We start from the raw sequence: 25,558 nt of genomic DNA, 5'->3' as shown, positions 1-25,558 counted from the left end.
AGGCAATGGCAGCCCACTCCAGTACCCTTGCCTGGAAAATCCCATGGATGGAGGAGCCTGGTAGGCTGCAGTCCATGGGATCGCCAAGAGTCGGACATGACTGAGCGACTTCACTTTCACTTTTCACTTTCATGCATTGGAGAAGGAAATGGCAACCCACTCCAGTGTTCTTGCCTGGAGAATCCCAGGGACTGGGGAGCCAGGTGGGCTGCCGTCTATGGGGTTCCACAGAGTCAGACACGACTGAAATGACTTAGCAGCAGCAGCAGCAGCAGCAGATAAAGTAATTCAACTAGAAGTATTCAAACAAGAACATTTTCCTGACCTTTCTTGAAAAATTTGTACAGTCTTCTAAATTCCAAATCCTGATTACAAGCATTTGACAGAGTGGAGAAATTAAAAATGCATATATAAAAGTGTATATATTATACTATTATACATAATTTATTAAATTTTCCTGTGAGAATTAAAGCATAATTCTAAACATGACAACTACTGATTTGAAGGAACCTGTAAATAATGAGACAGCAGCAAGAGGAGGAAACACTGGTACACATTTAAAATTAAGGTCAACATTTTTGAGAAGCTGTGTATTTTTGCCATCAATTGTGATTTTCAATATTCTGAGTAAATCCAGAATATTGAGAAAAAATCCACAGTTTACCTTAGAAATGTAAATTTGAGATGTCTATTAGACAAATATTTGTTTTTAGCTGGTGAACCATGATTTCAAATCATTGATTTCCTTCAAACATTACATACATTTTAGCATTTATCTTTGTTCTGTTGAAAAATCTGATAGTGAAAATGATTTACAATTACAGTTGATTTTGGTAAGAATCCCTTGGCCCACAAATTGCATTTGAAAACCTTATAAAATCACTGTTGAGTTGCTTTTTTAAAATTTATATTTGGACTAATTTAGCAACTATGAAATACTAGAGTACCACGTAATTTTCTTTTTAAAATTAGACCCAGATGTTTAGGATAACACCATACTTGTAAAGTTCAGAAATGACTAACTTTGTGGTAGAAAGAAAGTAAATAATAATTTTAAAATAAATATATTTAAAGAAATTTTTTTTTCTATTTTAAAAGCTTTTCTTCATTTTCTTATTCTCTTCAACTCCTCTAATATCCCCTTCCTTTTCCTTCTTTCCTGCCATAATTTTCCTTTAATTATAATTTAATTGAGCATTACTATATTCCAGGCACTAAACTAGGCATTTAAAAAGATGCAAGGGTAAGTAAGTCATAGATGCATTTTAAAACTTGAAAGCTTACTATAGGATATAAAACATTGTCCTAATTATATATATAAAACACAATTTTGAAGGTGTTTAATGGAAAAAGAAAGGTACAGATAAACTTTTAAAAATTGATTATTTTCTGTTGTCCTATATTCCATCTTATCTAAATAAATTTTATGTGTAAAAATACTTGTCAGTTATGTGCTTTAGAGTGCCAGGTTCCTAATGGTACACCAGGATTTATTATCAAGTGAACTCATAATTATTAGGGAAAAAGTTAAAATATAAAGTTTCTATATATTCTCTGTGACTATAAACATTCAAGATTAGAGGAGAAATAAAGTGCAAGGGTAAATGAGATCTTTCTATCTATACAATATTAAATACATATCATGCTTACATGAGTCTTGGAAGTGTTCTGTAGAACAATTCAACCTTATTTTCAAATAACCCTTCGCAGGTAGTATCCTATGAGGTCCTTGAAATTCCTACTAATAATATTGTGTGAATGTCACATGAAACTGCTGTGCTTAACTCTCCATTTTATTCCCATCAACTTACTGAATTGCTAGATTCAGAGTCTTGAATGTAGCTATCTGACTCTGAGAAAGCAGGGTAAATGAAATACAGAGATATGTCATTGATTTGAATAAAACATATCTATCCTTAGAAGGCCCACTTATCTCCACTACACAGAAAGATCTCCTGGGCTGAAGAAAGAGCTATAAACTCATGGACTTGGGTGCTGTTTTTCACTCAGTTGCTGGCAAGATAGATGAGAATTTTGTAGATAAGGACCTTAATTTACTGAAAAAATATTTCATGAAGAATTTGTAATGGCTTCCTATGGTGGCAAAAGTATAATATTAAAATGATATACTGCTATATAGAAATTTAGAAATGAAATATTAGCATCTACATCTTTTTTGGAAGCCCCACTGATAACCATAACATTGAGAATATAACCCTCTCCAGCCTTGACTCCAGGAAAGGATGAATCTCTGGATGACCAATTTGAGAAAATGGATTCCAGAGACATCAAGCAACAAATAAGTACACCTTGTTATCCTTAAAAGAGATAATAGAACTGTGGAGCATAGTAAAATGCCTATGAACATATGAGTTGGCATCTGCTGATGTGAGATTTACTAAGGAAACAATATGGAAATAAAGAGTAAAAATTTGAACCCTTCCAGATGTCAGATCAATTGTGGTCTCTTGTTAATGAACAGTCGTTCGAGATCTAAGTTAAGTTTTAATTTTTTTGATGTCTCAAGGACTTAACCTTTGGGTCATAAATAAATCCTGGACCCTCCTGCCTCATCACACACACCTATTCTTATTTAAGCTTTGACCAAGATTTCTTCAATATTGCACAAACCCTTCTTTAATTTGCTGGGTTTTACTCAAGCTAGCAGTCTGCTTTCAGTGTATTTCAGTCTATTTCCAACATAACCACACTCCTTTCTATGAGAGCTGACACAAGCTCCATCAGGAAACAAACCCATTCAAATTTTTCATCACTTTTTCCACTCTGATTGTTTTCAGTGTTGCTTCTCTTGAAGCTATCTGGTACAATTTTTAAAGAATCATATTTTGGGTTAGAAGCACTATGATAAAAATTCTAAAACACCCTCATGCTGCTATGAGAATAATAAAAAAAATTAATTTGAGTAAAATTTTATTGGAGACATAGGATCCATGAAGGGGCTGTCTGATAAATTCATTTTTCAATTTGACTCCATTTTTTTCCCAAATGCTATCTTGTGTTTCATCAGAAGACAATACATATTTTTGAAATGTACATCTGTGTTTGTTGAAATAGAAAATGCTTACATTTATGACCTAATAAGACAAGCAATGCTCATCAGACTGTGTTTTTTCTCATCTTACTATGTTAAGTGCTCCTTAATGTTTCTCATATTCTTTAGATGAGCAATACAAAACTGAGTTATAGCCAGTGAAAGATGTATAAAATGCTACAGACTACCTCAAGCCTCATAAAAACCCTATGTTTAAAATTCTATTCCACTTTCCTATTGCATGGCAAGTATGGAGACAACATTGAAAATCATAGTGACCAAAAATAAAATGCCAGGGTTCCTAAATGATTCTATGGAACACTGTGGCCCACCCCTACCTAACTGATTCTTTTTGGAAGATGCTGTACCAAAAAGAGCCACATCTGACCCAATAGATATGACTGAACAATAGAACACCTCTAATATAGTCTTTCAGCTGGAAGCAAAGATGGAATTTGGGATCATCTCCTTCAGAAAGAATTTTCTATGTGTGAAAAGAAAAAGGCAAAATAAAGATATGATCATAAGGCAAACCATCGGTGATATAGGTTTCTGAGCTTTGGGGGCTACTTGATATAACAGCATACAGATAATACTAAAACTAAAATCCTAAAGTAGGGTGCTACTATAAGAAACCCTCAAACCATATGGTGTTGGCATAATTGTCTAACAGAGCAAAACACAGAGGGAAAACACAGTGACGTGCTATGCTTAGTTGTTCCATTGTGTCCGACTCTTTGCAACCCCATGGGCTATAGCCCATCAGGCTCCTCTGTCCTTGGGGATTCTCCAGGCCAGTATACTAGAGTGAGTGGTCATGCCCTCACTAGGAGATCTTCCCAAACCAGGGATCAAACCCGAGTCTCCTGCATTACAGGCAGATTCATTACTAGCTGAGCCAACAGGGAAGCCCTTGTCTTTATGACCCTCCTCCAATTTTGTAGTCTGGAGGAACACAACTCAAGTGCTTCTTGAATCTGTGTCTCCCAAGCAGCAACCCTAACAAACTTAAATAAATGCCTCTTTATTTCAATCAAGTTTCAGTTTCTGAAAATTTGGTTAACAGGTGGCAAGAATACACAGAAGAACTGTACAAGAAAGATCATCATGACCCAGATAATCTCGATGGTGTGGTCACTCACCTAGAGCCAGCATCCTGGAATGTGAAGTCAAGTGGGCCTTAGAAAGCATCACTACAAACAAAGCTAGCAGAGGTGATGAAATTACAGTTGAGCTATTTCAAATCCTGAAAGATGCTTCTGTGAAAGTGCTGCACTCAATATGCCAGCAAATTTGGGAAACTCAGCAGTGGCCACAGGACTGGAAAAGGTCAGTTTTCATTCCAATCCCAAAGAAAGGCAATGCCAAAGAATGCTCAAACTACCGCACAATTGCACTCATCTCACATGCTAGTAAAGTAATGCTCAAAATTCTCCAAACCAGGCTTCAGCAATATGTGAACCGTAAACTTCTTGATGTTCAAGATGGTTTTAGAAAAGGCAGAGGAACCAGAGATCAAATTGCCAACATCCGCTGGATCATGGAAAAAGCAAGAGAGTTTCAGAAAAACATCTATTTCTGCTTTATTGACTATGCCAGAGCCTTTGACTGTGTGGATCACATTAAACTGTGGAAAATTCTGAGAGATGGGCATACCAGACCACCTGACCTGCCTCTTGAGAAACCTGTATGCAGGTCAGGAAGCAACACTTAGAACCGGACATAGAACAACAGACTGTTTCCAAATAGGGAAAGGAGTAAGTCAAGGCTGTATATTGTCACCCTGCTTATTTAACTTATATGCAGAGTACATCATGAGAAACGCTGGACTGGAAGAAGCACAAGCTGGAATCAAGATTGCTGGGAGAAATCTCAATAACCTCAGATATGCAGATGACACCACCCTTATGGCAGAAAGTGAAGAGGAACTAAAAAGCCTCTTGATGAAAGTAAGAGAGGAGAGTGAAAAAGTTGACTTAAAGCTCAACATTCAGAAAACGAAGATCATGGTATCAAGTCCCATCACTTCATGGGAAATAGATGGGGAAACAGTGGAAAGATTGTCAGACTTTATTTTGGGGGGCTCCAAAATCACTGCAGATGGTGACTGCAATCATGAAATTAAAAGACACTTACTTCTTGGAAGAAAAGTTTTGACCAACCTACATAGCATATTCAAAAGCAGAGACATTATTTTGCTGACTAAGGTCCGTCTGGTCAAGGCTATGGTTTTTCCAGTAGTCATGTATGGATGTGAGAGTTGGACTGTGAAGAAGGCTGAGAGCCAAAGAATTGATGCTTTTGAACTGTGGTGTTGGAGAAGACTCTTGAGAGTCCCTTGGACTGCAAGGAGATCCAACCAGTCCATTCTGAAGGAGATCAGCCCTGGGATTTCTTTGGAAGGAATGATGCTAAAGCTGAAACTCCAGTACTTTGGCCACCTCATGTGAAGAGTTGACTCATTGGAAAAGACTCTGATGCTGGGAGGGATTTGGGGCAGGAAGAGAAGGGGACGACAGAGGATGAGATGGCTGGATGGCATCACTGACTAGATGGACGTGAGTCTGAGTGAACTCTGGGAGTTGGTGATGGACAGGGAGGCCTGATGTGCTGCGATTCATGGGGTTGCAAAGAGTCAGACACGACTGAGCGACTGAACTGAACTGAAATACAATCTATACACCTATTGAGCTAGCATCTCTAAAGAAATTGACTGGGAAAAAAGAGTTAGTGACTATTGATATTGGCTTTTTAGCAGTTTTTCAACAAGCAGTGCCTACAGAAGAGAATTACAAATTGAATGGTTTGAAAGCAAAAATAAAGGAAACTGTCTTCTAAATATTGTATAGTAGGCAATAGAGTGGGGAACATTTTCACCATTAAAGATTCATAAAGACCCAGACATGGGTCAAAGATTACATGAAAGGTAGCTTTCTCTTGTTCACACCTTATAACATCAATATTATTTCCAGCCAAATGAGAGAGAGGCATAGATGCAAAGAAGAAAATATAAAGAAAATTTAATTCTTGTGTCTAAAAAGAAGTTCAGATGTTTTTCAGGTACATCAGTTCAGTTCAGTTCAGTTCAGTCGTTCAGTTGTGTCCGACTCTTTGCGACCCCGTGAATTGCAGCACGCCAGGCCTCCCTGTCCATCACCATCTCCCGGAGTTCACCCAGACTCACATCCATCGAGTCAGTGATGCCATCCAGCCATCTCATCCTCTGTCGTCCCCTTCTCCTCCTGCCCCCAATCCTTCCCAGCATCAGAGTCTTTTCCAATGAGTCAACTCTTCACATGAGGTGGCCAGAGTACTGGAGTTTCAGCTTCAGCATCATTCCTTCCAAAGAAATCCCATGGCTGATCTCCTTCAGAATGGATTGGCTGGATCTCCCTGCAGCCCAAGGGACTCTCAAGAGTCTTCTCCAACACCACAGTTCAAAAGCATCAATTCTTCAGTGCTCAGCCTTCTTCACAGTCCAACTCTCACATCCATATATGACTACTGGAAAAACCATAGCCTTGACTAGATGGACCTTAGTCACCAAACTAATGTCTCTGATTTTGAATATGCTATCTAGGTTGGTCATAACTTTTCTTCCAAAGAGTAAGCGTCTTTTAATTTCATGGCTGCTATCACCATCTGCAGTGATTTTGGAACCCCCCAAAAATAAAGTCTGACACTGTTTCCACTGTTTCCCCATCCTTTTCTCATGAAGTGGTGGGACCAGATGCCATGATCTTCGTTTTCTGAATGTTGAGCTTTAAGCCAACTTTTTCACTCTCCTCTCTTACTTTCATCAAGAGGCTTTTTAGTTCCTCTTCACTTTCTGCCATAAGGGTGGTGTCATCTGCATATCTGAGGTTATTGATATTTCTCCTGGCAATCTTGATTCCAGCTTGTGTTTCTTCCAGTCCAGCGTTTCTCATGATGTACTCTGCATATAAGTTAAATAAGCAGGGTGACAATATACAGCCTTGACTTACTCCTTTTCCTATTTGGAAACAGTCTGTTGTTCCATGTCCAGTTTTAATTGTTGCTTCCTGACCTGCATACAGATTTCTCAAGAGGCAAGGCAGGTGGTCTGATATTCCCATCTCTCAGAATTTTCCACAGTTTAGTGTGATCCACACAGTCAAAGGCTTTGGCATAGTCAGTAAAGCAGAAGTAGATGTTTTTCTGGAACTGTCTTGCTTTTTCCATGATCCAGCAGATGTTGGCAATTTGATCTCTGGTTCCTCTGCCTTTTCTAAAACCAGCTTGAACATCAGGGAGTTCATGGAATAACTTAAACCAAATAACTTATCAGTCTTAGAAGTACCAGACAAAGTTCACTCAATCCTAGTTTCAGTAATATCCTAAGGGTATCTTATTCCTAACCTGTCACTAAAATTTCAATGTGGGGTTGCAGGGAGAGCAGATAACCAGCATTATAGATGATGGAATAACACATCTAAATTTTCTGGGTTTTCAGCTGAATGCAAAGGTGAAGTAAAATGTGGAATTTTTTTCTTTGGGTAAGGGAAAGACAGTATTCTATGCGTGGAATGAAAAGAGCAAAAATATATTTGATGATAGAATGTGGCAGAGAAATCTAGTGCTTGCGTGGTTTCCCTCTCCTTTCTAGCCATGTAAACAAAGGGTATTTGTCTTTTGGTTTAATTGGAAACATGTTTCTGAGCTTGGCAAATGTAATGTGGGTAGAAATGTGGTATGCTGCTTCTGGGCCTGACATGTAAAAATCTGTCAGATATTACCCACCACCTATCCCTCCATTCTGTATACCCAGGGTTGGAGTTGAGGATGGTGGCACCACAGGGTGGAATAAACTATGAAATCTGAATAACTGCTTAGCAAAATCCCTTTTCTTTCCTATTCCTCATTATCCAACCTAGACAGGAATGTAACACACACACACACACAAAAATAAATAAATAAATAAATAAATAAATCTGTTTTACTTGAGTTAAGCCATTGATATTTGGAGTTTTTCTTTTACATGGTTAGAATACTCTATTTAACACACAGATCTTGACACACATATACATAGGAAATTGAGACTTTCTGAAACATATAAGACACATATTTATAGTATACATTATATAAAAACATTTCAAGTAGTGAATTATAAAGCCCATCTTGTCATCTGAAAAAAGAAAAGTGACCAAACCTGTAGGAGAGAAATTTATTGAGAATGAATGGTGTGCAGTGATTTAGGAGGAAACTTAAAATATCCCCACTCTCCCTTTCCTGAAGACAATTTAAAAATGGACAGAAAAAAATGCAGAAAACCTCTAGGCTGAGCTTTTGAAACTTGTAGAATGGTGTGGTGTATATACCTCAGCGTGCTCAATACAAAGAAATTATTTTTAATAAAGGTAAAAAGGAGGGCAGAGATAGGGTGTATAATGTAGTACAAATATATAGCAATTGTGGAAATTAGGGTGTCCTTAAAATGCTAATGACTGAGAGTTCTAGGTACCCAAGAGACATTGGTACAACTGGCCAGGAAGTTAGTGTAGTAAGTCTTAGAGAAATGTTGGAGGATCAAATTGCCAAGATCCATCAGATCATCAAAAAAGCAAGAGAGAAAAACATCTACTTCTGCTTTATTGTCTATGCCAAAGCCTTTGACTGTGTGGATCACAACAAATTGTGGAAAATTCTGAAAGAGATGGGAATACCAGGCCACCTGACCTGCTTCTTGAGAAATCTGTATGCAGGTCAGGAAGCAGCAGTTAGAACTGGACATGGAACAACAGACTGGTTCCAAATCTGGAAATGAGTACATCAAGGCTGTATATTGTCACCTTGCTTATTTAACTTATATGCAGAGGACATCAGGAGAAATGCAGGGCTGGAGGAAACACAAGCTGAAATCAAGATAGCCAGAAGAAATATCAATAACCTCAGATATGCAGATGACATCACCGTTATGGCCAAAAGCAAAGAAGAACTAAAGAGCCTCTTGATGAAAGTGAAAGAGGAGAGTGAAAAAGTTGGCATATATCTCAACATTCAGAAAACTAAGATCATGGCATCTGGTCCCATCACTTCATGGCAAATAGATGGGGAAACAATGGAAACAGTGAGAGACTTTATTTTTTTGGGCTCCAAAATCACTGCAGATGGTGATTGAAGCCATGAAATTAAAAGATGCTTGCTCCTTGGAATAAAAGTTACCAACCTAGACCACATATTAAAAAGCAGAGACATTACTTTACCAACAAAGGTCCGTCTAGTCAAAGCTATGGTTTTTCCAGTGGTCATGTATGGATGTGAGAGTTGGACTATAAAGAAAACTGAACACCAAAGAATTGATGCTTTTGTGGTGTTGGAGAAGACTCTTGAGAGTCTTTGGACAGCAAGGAGATCCAACCAGTCCATCCTAAAGGAAGTCAGTCTTGACTGTTCATTGGAAGGACTGATGCTGAAGCTGAAATTTCAATACTTTGGACAATTGATGCAAAGAACTGACTCTGGAAAAGACCCTGATTCTGGGAAAGATTGAAGGCAGGAAAAGAAGTGGAAGACAGAGGATGAGATGTTTGGATGGTATTACCTACTCAAATGGACATGAGTTTGAGTAAGCTCCAGGAGTTGGTGATGGACAGGGAAGGCTGGTGTGCTGCAGTCCATGGGGTTGTAAAGAGTCAGACATGACTGAGTGACTGAACTGAACTGAACTGATCACTCAATAAGATATGGAAATGCATAAGTTCAGGTCAGTTCAGTTACTCAGTTGTGTCTGACTCTTTGCGACCCCATGGACTGCAGCTTGGAAATGCATAGATCCTGGTTAATAACCCATATCTATCTCCAAACCATGAGAGACCACATAACAGATGGAAAGACAGAAGTGGAGGGAGTACAGGAGTTCAAGGAAATCCAGGTCCTTCTTAGGGGCTGCTGAAACAGAATTTAGTCAAGAAAAAGGGCTTACATGTGAATTTTTTGGTTTGTTTGTTTGCTTACTGCTTTTATTTCACTGTTGCTCCTCCTATGAATATACATTTGACACAGGTTGCATCTCTGTCACCTGGAATAGTGTTTGGCAGATGGACAGACTCAGTAAGAATGTATTCAATAATTAATAAATATAGCCTGTTGGTATGAGTCTCCCCAGTTGTATTCTCATATATGTGTATTTGTTGTTGTTGTTGTTGTTTTTGGTAGAGGGAAGAGAGGTTTCTAAGTGTTAAGAGAAAACAGAACTTGAATATTTTTTTCAAAATTAGAATCTGAAATAACAGTCTGTATAAAACTATGAGTATATTATTTAATTGGGAAAAAAACTACTTTAATTTCATCTTTGTCTTTTTATCACACTATTTAGAAAATAAATAAAATTAATTTATTTCAGAATGATATTTAGAATTTATTATTGTCCTACAGGTATCCACTGATGGATGAGGATACGAATCTTGTACAAGTTTCCTGATGGGAGAGACTGGCTGTGGGGAAAATTGGGTCTTGCTCTGGTGGGCAGGGCCATGCTCAGTAAATCTTTAATTCAACTGTCTATCCAGGCCTCTGCAGGAAACCCTTAAACACTCACAGGCAGGTCTGGCTCAGTCTCTTGTGGGGTCATTGCTCCTTTCCCCTGGGTCCTGGTGCACACAAGGTTTTGTTTGTGCCCTCCAAAAGTCTCTGTTTCCTTCAGTCCTCTGGAAGTTCCGTATTCAAATTCTGCTGTCCTTCAAAGTCAGTTTCCCTGGGTATTCCCAATCCCTTTGCTTGATCCCCAGGTTGGGAAGTCTGATATGGGGCCTAGAATTTCTGCAAAAGTGTGAGAACTTCTCTGATATTTTTATTCTCCAGCTTGTGAGTCATTCACCTGGGGTGTGTGGAATTTTATTTCAACCTGATTACATCTCTCCAAGCATCTTGTTGTGGCCTCTCATTTGACATTAGATGTAGTGAATCTTTCTTTGGTAGGTTCCAACATCTTCCAGTCAATTGTTGTTCAAAAGCTAGTTCCAATTTTGGTGTTCTTGCAGGAGAAGATGAGAGCACGTCTGTCTACTCTGCCATCTTGGTTGTCATCAGAAAGCTTGCATAGGCTTCTTATTCTCCTCTCTCAGAGAGCAAACAGAAGAAGCAAGAAATACAATTCTACAGGCTCCAGAACAAAAGCCACAATCATAGAAAGCTAAATAAAATGATCACGTGAATCACAGCTTTGTGTAACTCAATGAAGCTATGAACCATGCCATGCAGGGCCACCCAAGATGCATGGGTCATGGTGGGGAGTTCCAAAAAAAATGTAGTCCTCTGGAGAAAGGAATGGCAAAGCATGTCCATATTCTTGCTTCAAGAACCCCATGAACAGTATAAAAAGGTAAAAAGAAAAGATGCTGGAAGATGAGCATCCCAGGTCAGAAGGTATCCAAAATGCTACTGGGTGGGAAAGAGCAGATGACAATCACTAATAGCTCTGAAAGAATGAAATGGCTGGGCCAAAGCAGAATGACATTCAGTTGTGGATGTATCTGTTGGTGAAAGTAAAGTTTGATGCTGTGAAAACAATATTGTCTAGGAACCTGGAATGTTAGGTTCATGAATCAAGGTAAATTCAGTTCAGTGCAGTTGTTCAGTCGTGTCCGCCTCTTTGCGACCCCATGAATTGCAGCATGTCAGACCTTCCTGTAAATGACCCACTCTGGGAGTTCATGCAAACTCATGTACATCCAATTGGTGATGCCATCCAGCCATCTCATCCTCTGTCATCCACTTCTCCTCCTGTCCCCAATCCCTCCCAGCATCAGGGTCTTTTCCAATGAGTCAACTCTCTTTGCATGAGGTGGCCAAAGTATTGGAGTTTCAGCCTCAGCATCAGTCCTTCCAATGAACACCCAGGACTGGTCTCCTTTAGGATGGACTCGTTGGATCTCGTTGCAGTTCAAGGGACTTGCAAGAGTTTTCTCGAGCAGCACAGTTCAAAAGCATCAATTATTTGGCGCGAAGCCTTCTTTACAGTCCAACACTCACATCCATACATGACCGCTGGAAAAACCATAGCCTTGACTAGATGGACCTTTGTTGGCAAAGTCAAAGGTTGGCAAAACATATCTCTGCTTTTTAATATGCTATCTAGGTTGGTCATAACCTTTATTCCAAGGAGTAAGCATCTTTTATTTTCATGGCTGCAATCACCATCTGCAGTGATTTTGGAGCCCAAAAATATAAAGTCCGACACTGTTTCCACTGTTTCCCCATCTATTTGCCATGAAGTGATGGGACCAGATGCCATGATCTTCGTTTTCTGAATGTTGAGTTTAAGCCAACTTTTTCACTCTCCTCTTTCACTTTCATCAAGGGGCTTTGTAGTTCCTCTTCACTTTCTGCCATAAGGGTGGTGTCATCTGCATATCTGAAGTTATTGATATTTCTCCAAGCAATCTTGATTCCAGCTTGTGGTTCTTCCAGCGTTTCTCATGATGTACTCATGATGTACTCTGCATATAAGTTAAATAAGCTGGGTGACAATATATAGCCTCGATGTACTCCTTTTTCTATTTGGAACCAGTCTGTTGTTCCATGTCCAGTTCTAACTATTGCTTCCTGACCTTCATACAGGTTTCTCAAGAGGCAGGTTAGGTGGTCTGGTATTCCCATCTCTTTCAGAATTTTCCAGTTTGTTGTGATCCACACAGTCAAAGGCTTTGTCATAGTCAATCAAGCAGAAATAGATGTTTTTCTGAAACTCTCTTGCTTTTTCGTTGATCCAGCAGATGTCAGCAATTTGATCTCTGGTTCCTCTACCTTTTCTAAAACCAGCTTGAACATCAGGAAGTTCATGGTTCCCATATTGCTGAAGCCTGGCTTGGAGAATTTTGAGCATTACTTTACTAGCATGTGAGATGAGTGCAATTGTGTGGTAGTCTGAGCATTCTTTGGCATTGCCTTTCTTTGAGATTGGAATGAAAACTGACCTTTTCCAGTCCTGTGGCCACTGCTGTTTTCCAAATTTGCTGGCATATTGAGTGCAGCACTTTCACAGCAGCATCTTTCAGGATTTGAAATAGCTCAACTGGAATGCCATCACCTCCACTAGCTTTGTTCGTAGTGATGCTTTCTAAGGCCCACTTGACTTCACATATCAGGATGTCTGGCCTTAGGTGAGTGGTCACACCATTGTGATTATCTGGGTCGTGAAGCTCTTTTTTGTACAGTTCTTCTGTGTATTCTTGCCACCTCTTCTTCATATCTTCTGCTTCTGTTAGGTCCATACAATTTCTGTCCTTTATTGAGCCCATCTTTCCATGAAACGTTCCTTTGGTATCTCTAATTTTCTTGAAGAGATCTCTAGTCTTTCTGATTCTATTGTTTTCCTCTATTTATTTGCATTGATCACTGAGGAAGGCTTTCTTTTCTCTCCTTGCTATTCTTTGGAACTCTGCATTCAAACGGATATATCTTTCTTTTTTTCCTTTGCTTTTCGCTTCCCTTCTTTTCACAGCTATTTGTAAGGCCTCCTCAGACAGTCATTTTTCCTTTTTGCATTTCTTTTTCTTGAGGATGATTTTGATTCCTGTCTTCTGTACAATGTCACAAACCTCCATCCATAGTTCATCAGGCACTCTGTCTATCAGATCTAGTCCCTTCAATCTATTTCTCACTTCCACTGTATAATCATAAGGGATTTTATTTAGGTCATACCAGAATGGTCTAGTGGTTTTCCCTACTTTCTTCGATTTAAGTCTGAATTTGGCAATAAGGATTTCATGATCTGAGCCAAAGTCAGCTCCCAATCTTGTTTTTGCTGACTGTATAGAGCTTCTCCATCTTTGGCTGCAAAGAATATAATCAATCTAATTTCAGTGTTGACCATCTGGTGATGTCCATGTGTAGAGTCTTCTGTTGCGTTGTTTGAAGAAGGTGTTTGACATAGTCAAATAGGAGGTGACAAAAGTGAACTTTGACATTTTAGGAATCAGCAAAGTAAAATAAACAGGAATGGGTGAATTAAATCAGATAACCATTACATAAACTGTGGGAAAGAACCCCTTAGAAGAAATGGGGTAGTCATCACAGTAAATGGAGCACTATAAAATGAAGTACTTGGGTGCAATCTCAAAAACAATAGAATGATTTTGATTCATTTCCAAGGCAAATCATGCAGCATCACAGTAATCCAAGTCTATGCCCCAGCCACTGTTGGGAAGAAGCTGAAGTTGACCAGTTCTGTGTTGACCTATAAGATTTTATAGAACTAACAACAAAATAAGATATCCTTTCACCATAGGAGACTGGAATGCAAAAGTAGGAAGTCAAGAGATACCTGAAGTAACAGGCAAGTTGGCCTTGGAGTACAAAATGAAACAGGGCAAAGGCTAACTGAGTTTTGCCAAGAGAACACACTGGTCATAGGAAACAGCCTCTTCCTATAATACAAGAGATGACTCTACCCATGGACATTACCAAGTGGTCAATACTAAAATCAGATTGATTACATTCTTTGCAGCCAATGATGGAGAAGCTCCATACAATCAGCAAAACAAGACTTGGAGCCACCGTGGCTCAGATCATGAGCTCCTTATTTCAAAATCCTGTCTTAAATTGAAGGAGGAACAGTTAGAATCAGACATGGAGCTATGGACTGGTTCAAAATTGGGAAAGGAGTACTTCAAGGCTGTATATTGTCACCCTGCTTATTCAACTTCAATGCAGAGTACATCATGTGAAATGTTGAGCTAGATGAAGCTCAACCAGGAATCAAGATTGCTGGGAGGAATATCAACAACCTCAGATATACAGATGATACCATTCTAAAGGCAGAAAGCAAAGAGGAACTAAAGAGTCTGTTGATGAGGGCAAAAAAAGAGAGTGAAAGAGCTGGCTTGAAACTCAACATTCAAAAAAGGAAGTTCATGGCATCTGGTCCCATCACTTCATGCCAACCAGATGGGGAAAATGTATAAACAGTGACAGACTTTATTTTCCTGGACTCCAAAATCACTGAGGATAATGACTGCAGACATAAAAATTTAAGACTCTTGCTTCTTGGAAGAAAAGCTATGACAAACCTAGACAATGTATTAAAAAGCAGAGACATCACTTTCCCAACAAAGGTTCGTATAGTCAAAGTTGTGGTTTTTCCATTAGTCGTGTATGGATGTGAGAGTTGGACCATGAGAGGCTGCCGCCAAAGAATTAATCCTTTCTAACTGTGCTGGAGAAGGCTTTTGAGAGCCTTGGACAGCAGCGAGATCAAATGGTCAATCCTAAAGGAAATCATCCCTGAATATTCATTGGAAGGACTGATGCTGAAGCTAAAACTCCAATACTTTGGCCACTTGATGTGAAGAACTGACTCACTGGAAAAGACCCTGATGCTGGGGAAGATTGAGGGCAGAAGAGAAGGGGGTGGTAGAGAATGAGATGGTTGGATGACATCACTGACTCAATTGACATGAATCTGAGGAACTCTGGGAGACAGTGAAGGACAAGGAAGCCTAGTGTGCTGTAGTCTATGGGGTCACAAAGAGTCGGACACGAGTTAGCAACTCAACAATAACAACCAGTGTCCAGAGAATTTAGGTTCTTAGTTAAGTCTTAGTTTTTGAAATGCTTATTTACTGAAAATGTCTCTAGTGTTTGGACTTTACTAATTCTTTTTTGAAGGTCCTCATTGCTACAGTCCTACAGAGCTTACTCTCCCTTCACATCACCCCTGTACCACATTTGTTCTCTTCCTTTCTTTAGTTAAAAAAAAAAAAAGACAAGAAAAGCAACTGCTTGAGTGTAGGAGCATTTGATGAGTCAAGGTACTGTGGATATAGTGATACATCTGACATTGCCTTTCTTGTTATTAATGGTGTTCTAATTAGAGCAATCAGTTTTAATTAGTATGCTGCTGTGTAGCAATCTAATAAAATACTGTGTCTAGGAAAATTGATCTGGCCCTGATGCTAATTACTCTTCTAGACTTTAAGCTCTATAAAAATAAGAATTGATTGCTTCTAGGCAACCTGTGTTTTTTCTCCTTTCCTTTGTCTTCTCTGGCTTTCTTGTATACAGAGTTTTCTACTTAAGTTGTCACCTTAGTTCATATTGTGTTTTCTTTATCTATTTGTGCCAAACCTTGGATTTGGCATAACCTGAAAAGACCATGGCTTCATCACTTGTCAGAGAAAACTGGTCCTCAGTTAAACTTTTGGTCTTGGGAATGTAACAGATCAGAGCCTCAAAATCTTAAAGGCTGGCTTAGAGTTAAGGCTGACAGGGTTAGTCTCAGGTTAGCCTCCACATAAATCAGAGTCAGAGAGATTTGGAGCTGTGGCTGAAATCAGAGAAGACAGTAACAATTACATTAGAAAAGAAATATCTTAATAATTTTCATGTGGGATGTGCTACTGCTGTTTTCTCAAAGCAGCATGGCATTTTTAAGGTTAAATAAATTACTTCCAATAATCAAGTGGCTGGTTCGTATTTTCCTAGCTTCTATTTAACTTTAAAATCAGAACAATCTGAGATAACTGGTGTTTTCTTTTAGTTATAAGGTACTGCTGCTGCTGCTGCTGCTAAGTTGCTTCAGTTGTTTCCAACTCTGTGTGACCCCATAGATGGCAGCCCACCAGGCTCCCCCGTCCCTGGGATTCTCCAGGCAAGAACACTGGAGTGGGTTGCCATTTCCTTCTCCAAGTTATAAGGTACACGGACTACAAATCTTGAAGGCTGCCAAGTTTTTAGATGCATTTTTAGCTCATTAACTGTGTCTCCAGGCTTTTTATGAAATTGCTGTTGGAAACAAAATTTAAACATGTCATCCTACCTAATAATAATTTGAATTCTATTTTTTCTCCATTTCTTTTAAACACAATTAATTGTAATAATGTTTTAAATTCAAGGGCAAAGTGAGAGATTTCTTGATCTTCATAAAAGTTTTTTTTTTTTTTTTTCTGTTACGTTAGCATAACCAATCTTCAAACACTGATGGTCTTCATTAACAGTCTGAGATTGTTTTGGGGGGTGGTCCTCAAGAAGTGAGTAGCTCTAAAATTTCATGAAATCCCTAGTAAATGTCTTATGAGGTTACTGGGCACACATGCATGGCTTCATGCATGTTTGTCTTTAGGAATTAATTCAATTTTACCTTGTGACGTTAAAGGAAAGTTAAATTGAAGTGGTACTGAATCCTTAGATCAGCGTGTTTCACACTGTGATGAGGCACATCCTTGAACTATTTGTTACCTGTGCATAATTGGGTTTCCCTGGTAGCTCAGAGGGTAAAGCATCTGCCTGCAATGCAGGAGACCTGGGTTTAATCCCTGGGTCAGGAAGATCCCCTGGAGAAGAAAATGGCAACCCACTCCAATACTCTTGCCTGGAAAATTCCATGGATGGAGGAGTCTGGTAGGCTGCAGTGATGAAAATTTTTGAAAGAATATGGCTTATCCATGGAAAAGCTCTTGGAAAAATTATAAAGAACATTCTGACCATAGTTAGACATGTAAATGAAAATTTGAGAGAAATTAAAAACAAAAACAAACAGGGAAAGGATTTGCTGAATCTTATAGTCAGAGAGACTGCAGGAGAGACTATAAGAAAAATTCAAGGCATTCAAGTATGATATGCTTACTCCAAATTGAGGATAAAAACTACTTTGTGCATTACTTAGTCTGTTGCCACCTGGCCCTGGCCTTCTTTTTTGTCTTCACTTGTGCATAGCAATAGGATCTTAAAATTGACCATTTAGAGAAATTTCCTGTAACTCTTTGAATCTTTACGGGTCAAATACTAAGTGAGCCTGACACTGGAAAAGCGTAAGGGTGAGAAATGATTGCTAACTAGCTATTCTGCTAAGGAAAGGGAAGGGGAAAGAAATAATATCATGAATCATCTGCCCTCCCAGAATTTGTTGAGGAAGTGAGAGTGTTTCTCATAGTCCAGATATGGGTCATTTGGGAAAATAATCAGCTTTGAGTTTTTTAAGTAGCTTTGATGAAGAGATCAGATTAAAACAGCAAATGAATTCCAACAGGTAGAGATTTATAGTGCAGATTTCAGAAAACCAGGACTGAAGAAGGTGTCACACTTCCAGTCACAGTAAATGTCTGAATTAGTGAACTACAGGGAAGAGATCCCCCGTGATAAAAGAGAGAAATCTCTGCAGTCATGTAAGGAGATGCTCAGCTAAATACTCTGAATACTCAGAAAGCCCAGAGAGAGTCAAGTAAAAACAATATCCCAGCCAGACAAAATTTGGTGTCAGGCAACTATGACCTCTCCTGACCTCAAACTTGTCTCCTCTTCATACTTCTCTCCAACTCCAGAGAAACTAAAAGGCAGCCTAATGATGATGTGATAATACGGATGGCAGAAGATAGAGGTTGGTGTTATAGCCCATTATACCCCTCATCCCACTCCAGGCTTCTCAAAGATTTTCATTTTTCCCCATGAAGTAGAAGATAAAATAGTATAAACAAGGGTATTTAATTGAGGACTAGTCCTATTTCCAGACTGGAGAAGAAAATGGCAACCCACTCTAGTACTCTTGCCTGGAAAATCCCAGGGACAGAAGAGCGTGGTAGGCTACAGTCCACGAGGTCGCAAAGAGTTGGACATGACTAAGCAACTTCACCTTCACCTTCTATATCCAGAACAAATAATATAACTTACAGATTTCAGGTAATGAGTAGAAAACTTTGTATACTTCTCTTTATGAATTGTTTCCCTCAAAAAATTTTTAAGTTTGGTTCCTCCTCTTAAGATGGATGTTACTGAAAAGCTATATGGATTCAGATTTGGATAAACAAAATGCTGAAGAAATGTATGAGAAGCAGTGAAAGTAATTGAGAATGTTGAGCTGTGAGCAAAGGGAATCTTGAGGGAGCCAAATATCTGAAAAGTTTTTAGAGAAAAGGAATTAGACTTGTTTGTCACATGCTTTTCCCTATCAGGTGGTGATGAGATTAAACAGAGCTATGGAACTCTAGATGCTAGAGGACAGAAATCACAAAACATGGGGTAATCAAATGGTGGTTTGGCAGTCAGCTTCCAGTCCAAAGTTCTTCTGTCCTAGACTTCAGGTTTTAGGAAGCTAAATCCCACTGTTCTCAGCTTCTCTTTCAGATAAGATTCCCTCAAATAAAGTTGTTATATGTAAAATTTTGAGGGCAAAATTAAAGAAAATGCCATCTTCCTACTGCAGATATTGGATTATTTTGTTTATTCTTTAAAATTGTATGTGCCCCAAAAGTGCTTCCAAGCTGGGGTTAGTTTTAAAGAACCCACCTGCCAATGCAGGAGACCTAAGAGGCTTGGGTTTAATCCCTGGGTTGGGAAGATCCCTGGAGGAGGACATGGAAACCCACTCCAGTATTTTTGCCTGGAGAATCCCTTGGACAGGAGAGACTGGTTAGCTGCAGTCCATAGGGTCTCAAAGAGTCAGACATTTCCAAGGTGACTTAGCAAGCAAAAACAGATGGGCTGTTTTGGGCTCAAGTTTTCAGAGACTACTGCAGCAAAGAGCAGTTACAGAGGCAACAGGAAGAGCTCCCTTACTCCTGTGTCACAGTTGTATTATTCATTCATGCTGAACACCAATAGTTCACCCATTCGAAACAGGCAAAGTTATGTTACATGCTTTGCTCAATAGAATGTGAAGGAAGTGGGATATATATCACTCCCATGTTGAAGCATATACAAACTGGTATGTAGTTCCTTATTTTTTCTCTTCTTTTGGTCACAGCAAAGGTGGAACTGTGTGTTGCAAAGTAGTTAGAATGTTTATCCGTCACATGTATGACAGTTGCCCTAGTGATTCTTCCAGATTTGCAGTAGATCTTGTCTGGTAAGAAATATATCATCATTTTTGTTCTGGATTTTTTTCCCCATTGTTTTATATCATCATGATTTTGGAATTATTTGTTACTATAGCAAGACCTAGACTAATCTCAACACTGCAGAAATTGACATTGGGCTTGGAATGTAATAACAAAGCCTGAGATAGGTAACATTGACTTGGGCAGAATTGTTGAGAAGACTGGAGTCCAAAAACTAACAGTCTATGCTATTTATTGCTGGAAATAATTTGTTAAATGGACTTCTGAGTTAATAGGGAAGGATATCATATACTTAATGACCTTTCAGGTCTAGACGAAGATGATAGCAAAGTGAACATGGGTTGTGTGTATTGATTACTATTGACTGTAGTTGGAAGGTATTATATGAAAGAAGTAAGTTCAGAAAAGAATTGGACAGTTTAACAAGCAAGAATAAAATGGAAGAGAGATAAACTTGGGGGTTTGTGGTATTGGAAGAACTTTTCTTAGCCCTTCACAGTACATGTAAAAACTAAAGGAGGCTTTGAATCACATAAGTCAAATTAACTGGCCATCACATCTGTTATTTTAATCTCTGAATAGATTAATCTATCTCAGGTTTAAGATCCAATTAAAATTGTGGCTGAGTAAATCTTTTAATTAGTTAAAATGTCTCATGGAAAAGAGATTAAGGTATGTCTCAATTACAGAACTACCACAATCAAAGCACATAGAATCACAACTGGTCAAAAGAGAGAGATGGTCATGGGACAGACATTAAATAAATACTACAAATTTTAAAACAATGTTCTAAGAGGAACTGTGCATTTGACTATTATCACTTGTTTTTGATTGGACTCAAATAGTCTATTAAATTTTTTCAAGAGGTTTTCTATCAAAAGGAATAAAATCTAAATCAAAAGTAATCTCTAGCTGAAGAATTAAAGTGAAACTTTGGCTCACAAACTAGTATAAGCAGGAACTGGTCTGAGAAAATTGCTCAGCCATAAAGAAAGTATATTTCCCCAGTTCCTAGTTGTGACTCCAGTTCTGAGAAGGAAAATGGCAAAGGAAGAATTTCTCAGTGACCGCAGAGTCAGGAGGAGGACCTATTTCTCCTGAGCAGAGGAAGGGCGTAATGAAGGAATATCGCCCACCCTCAGAGTAGAAAGTCCATTGGGAATTCTAAATTGCTACAGGAGACTATCTTCTGTGTGTATCCTATTCTTCTCCTCTCAGAATGGAAGTGTTCATTGAAATAATCTTGTCCATTCCTACAAATTGGGTGTTTGGGCGCACCATTTGCCTTTTAGTTTATAAAAGCATGGGATCAAGAGCAACTATATCTGGACCCGATGTAGAGACTATCATGAATGCCAAGAAGCTCTTGACTGTCAGCTTAAATGCTGAAATTAATTTAGATTTGGGGGCATTAAAAGGGCATACTATGTTAGTCATTAGTACTGTTCACCAATATTGTTAAACATTTTCCTTCCAGGGCCAAGGTGTGGATAAATTTCCCTGCCAACTAGAAGTTAGACATATTCATATGACTTGCTTTGGCTGATGAGTAAAATACACCACATATAATTTTGGGGAGAAATTTAAGAACTGCTGAATTATTTTTTAATCTGTTTTTCCCCCTGTCATGGGGTTCATGTATGTTCATATTTATATAAAAATGGAACTATGAGTGAGACATCTCATCAGAGATCACAATCTGGGAGAATTTCCATGATCTAGAGTGAACTTTGTATGAGTAAGAAATAAGATTTTATCATTTTAACCTAATGAGATTTTTAGGTTGTCTTTTTATTGCAACATGATTTAGCCCAAACTTAGTAATACAACACAGATGGGGTTTTGATCCTGAACCCAAGTTCTAGTATTGACCACTTGATTCCCCACCTCCCTGATTATGATAGAAATTGCAGCTCCTTGAAAAGCTAAGACTAGAGTAAAATTCTGTGCTCCAGGTCTTCTAATAATTTTATAAGTACTTAATACACTATTAAGCCCCATTCTTTGAAAGTACCTGCAGTCTATTCTGTTTCCTAAAGCTGAACCCTGACTTGTCTGCCAGTCAAGGCAGAATGCTGCAGATCAAGAACTAAGATAGAGAACCTATACCAGGTAGATAATTCTATAGATAAGATGGCAGTAGAAGCGAAAAATTAAAAACTTGAAATTCAATTACAAAGGCTATAGAAATGAATACAGCCTGGCTTATGGAATGGAAATTTGAACCAGTTTCCAAAATTATTTGCTTAGGAATTCTAAATGATTCCAGTGTAATCCTTTGTGGGCATGGTAGATTAACTCAAGAGAATTACAATGGTTACAGAACAGTTTGGGAGTGGTCAATGTAGGGTATAGGGTTAAACCATTATACTTAATATATGACACAATTTTCTAAAGCTCTAAGGACAGTTCAGCCTTCTTAACCTTCCTGTGAGGCAATGAGCTTCTTTTCACAGGAAATGTTCAAGCATTTTATGCGTGATATTGGTAACAGATATTGCTGAGAGACTGTCTATATCAGAAAGTTGTCACATTTTTTATTATCATGGCAAAAAACAAAAATAATTAATGGGAAACTTCCATTTATATCTGTTAAATTTGCATTAACAAGTTTAAAGTGCATATGTTTATACAGGTGCATACAGATCTACACATACATTTCATCTCATGCTCTAAAGATTTGTAGGGCTATTAGATGGATGATATACAGTCTTATCAAGCTTGGGAAACCCTTGCTTTAGGATGACTCTAAAATGAGATGAGTAGTCAGAGTCTTGGGTAATTTCATTGCCAGAGTGTGGGAATTTGGAAAATGAACTAGACGATGCTATGAGATACTTTACTTCTAAGGTTGTGTGAATGATGGAAATAGACTGAAAAGGAAAATGTAAATTATTTCAGTAATGGAACTATGTTAGCTCTGATGAGGCTACAGATAATTGTATATGGAAAGCACAGGTCTTCTAGAAGAATTATATACTAAGAAAAGTACTATGTTCCTATGATTATAACTACTGTTTGATTTGCTTTTGCAAATGAAACTAACTTGATACTCTCACTAAACTGTAAAGACATTCTTATTTCCTGATAAAAAAATTATAACCGAAAATACTGATTCTGAGAAAGTATCTCATTTTGAATGATCTTTGGTTAAAATAAATTAAGTACATATAAGCTAGTTTCTGCTAAAGCAGTTACTAGAAAAATAAACAATACTGGAACCTAAGAGATTTGTAGGATATTAGAAAGAAAATAATAAATGTTAATGACATTATCAACAGGATGCCACCTAACCAGTTTGAGAATACAGCTTATAAATTGTGTAATTCTCCCTTCAGTCAGTTCAGTCACTCAGTCATGTCCGACTCTTTGCGACCCTATGAATCACAGCACGCCAGGCCTCCCTGTCCATCACCAACTTCCAGAGTTCACTTAAACTCACATCCATTGAGTCGGTGATGCCATCCAGCCATCTCATCCTCTGTTGTTCCCTTCTCCTCCTGCCCCCAATCCCTCCCAGCATCAGAGTCTTTTCCAATGAGTCAACTCTTTGCATGAGGTGGCCAAAGTACTGGAGTTTCAGCTTTAGCATCATTCCTTCCAAAGAAATCCCAGGGCTGATCTCCTTCAGAATGGACTGGTTGGATCTCTTTGCAGTCCAAGGGACTCTCAAGAGTCTTCTCCAACACCACAGTTCAAAAGCATCAATTCTTCAGTGCTCAGCCTTCTTCACAGTCCAACTCTCACATCCATACATGACCACTGGAAAAACCATAGCCTTGACTATAAATTGACCACATAACAATATCAAAATTTTACTTGGAAGAAAAATGACATAATATGTATAGGCCAATTGTTCTGAAGAGAAACTGTAAAACAAGGCAAAATGTTATCTGAGATTTATATTATAATACTTGACATTTGCTTTATTTTGAAGTTCCACATTTGCTTTCGAAAGTCCTGTGTTAGAAATCAGCCTTGTGCATGACCAGCTTTAATGGTGACTATTAAAAAAAAGTATTTTGAGTATTTAATAACCTACTTTCCCCTTTACATTATCTTGAAGGCTGGCAAGTCCGAACCCTGCAGCTCAGGCAGCAGACTGGAGACCCAAAGAAGAAATGACATTGCAGCCCCAGTCCACTGAGGCAGAATTCCCTCTTTTTCAGGGAACATCAGATTTTTTTTTTCTTTTAAGGCCTTCAACTGATTGATGTATACCCACATTATGGAGAGTAATCTCCTGTACTAAAAGTTCACTGATTTAAATGTTAATCTCATTAAAAAAAAAAAAAAAACCTTCACAGAAACATCAAGACTAGTTTTTGACCAAAGGTCTGAGTCCCATGGCTTAGCCAAGTTGGCACATAAGATTAACCATTATAATCAACTTTAAAAAGGAGCCTAGAACTCTCCCAGTTTTTACCTTTCCCCTACAATGTATATTATGTGATTGACTCTCTGGACTAAATCCCTAATAAGAGTTTAACATATCACTCCACTCTTAGAGGGATTTGTATTTTAATGAGATGAAGTTTCTAACCTAAAATGATTAAAGTCTCAATATGTAATTTCAGTTTTATTTGATCAGCAGAAAATTATTATTTTGAGTAACAAATTTTGCTTTGGTCCATAAGTCTAACACCTAATCAGATTTCTGTTCTACACAGACACACACTTTGTCCTGGTTATAAGCATCCAGACACACCAATTAATTCAATCCAATATCATTGATTAAAATGCTTACTTTGTGCCAGGACTGTGCTAGAAACCTGAAGGTAAAAATAGATAATCTCATAGAAGACCTCATAGTCTGGTGAGGGAGATGTGTATACAAATAAATAAAAGAGAGTTTGACAAATGGCTGCCCTAATTGTACAAACAAACTATTATAGGAGAGAAAGGAGATAATAATGGTTTCAATCTAGGGCTGTCAAAAAAGCTTTCAAAAATATAAGATGACAGTCATGTGTTGAAAGATGACTCACTAGATGAATTACAGGCAGGGAAGCAGGAAATGAAATTTAGCAGACAGGGAAAAGCAGGGGGCGCTTGTGGGAAGAACTGAAGCTGCCTGGTTCAGAGCCTTTATAAGAAGATTGGTGGGGACCATGCCAAGGGAGATGGGTTGGGCCAGGTTTGAATGTATACTAGGAAGATTGCACTTGATCCTGTAGAAAATGCAGAGCCATTGAAAGTACTTAAGATGAGAAACAACCAGATCAGATCTTTGTTTTAGATATTTAATTCAGATAGGTAAATGGAAGAAAAATTAGAGTCTCAGAGAGACTCTAGTCAGATAATCATTAAAAAAAACAGTTCTAACTGTTCCCTAAGAGAAAATCTAAACGTATTGGTGGAAATGGAAAAGAGAAAATTGATTCAAAAATGTGTTTGGAAGGACCTTGGCAACACATTTGACTATGTGAATGTAGAGAGATGAGGATTCAAAGATTATCTCTGGGTTTATTATATAATAACTCCAAATGTCATAATTCTTTTAATTGAAGTCTTTCTGAACATTATTGGACACTCTCCTATATTTTTAAAAAAGCTAATGAACATAATTTCACTTTAGAACAAAGTCATCAATATGAACATTCAGTATTATTTTATTGTAATTTATAGGAGAGCCTCCCTGGTGGCTCAGTGGTAAAACAACAACAACAACAACAACAAAAACACCTGCCAATTTAGGAGATGCATATTTGATCCC

The sequence above is a fragment of the Oryx dammah genome, unplaced genomic scaffold (genome assembly GCF_014754425.2).
Source record: "Oryx dammah isolate SB20612 unplaced genomic scaffold, SCBI_Odam_1.1 HiC_scaffold_2, whole genome shotgun sequence".
In the NCBI taxonomy this organism is placed as follows: Eukaryota; Metazoa; Chordata; class Mammalia; order Artiodactyla; family Bovidae; genus Oryx; species Oryx dammah.
Note: the sequence above shows the minus strand (reverse complement) of the source record.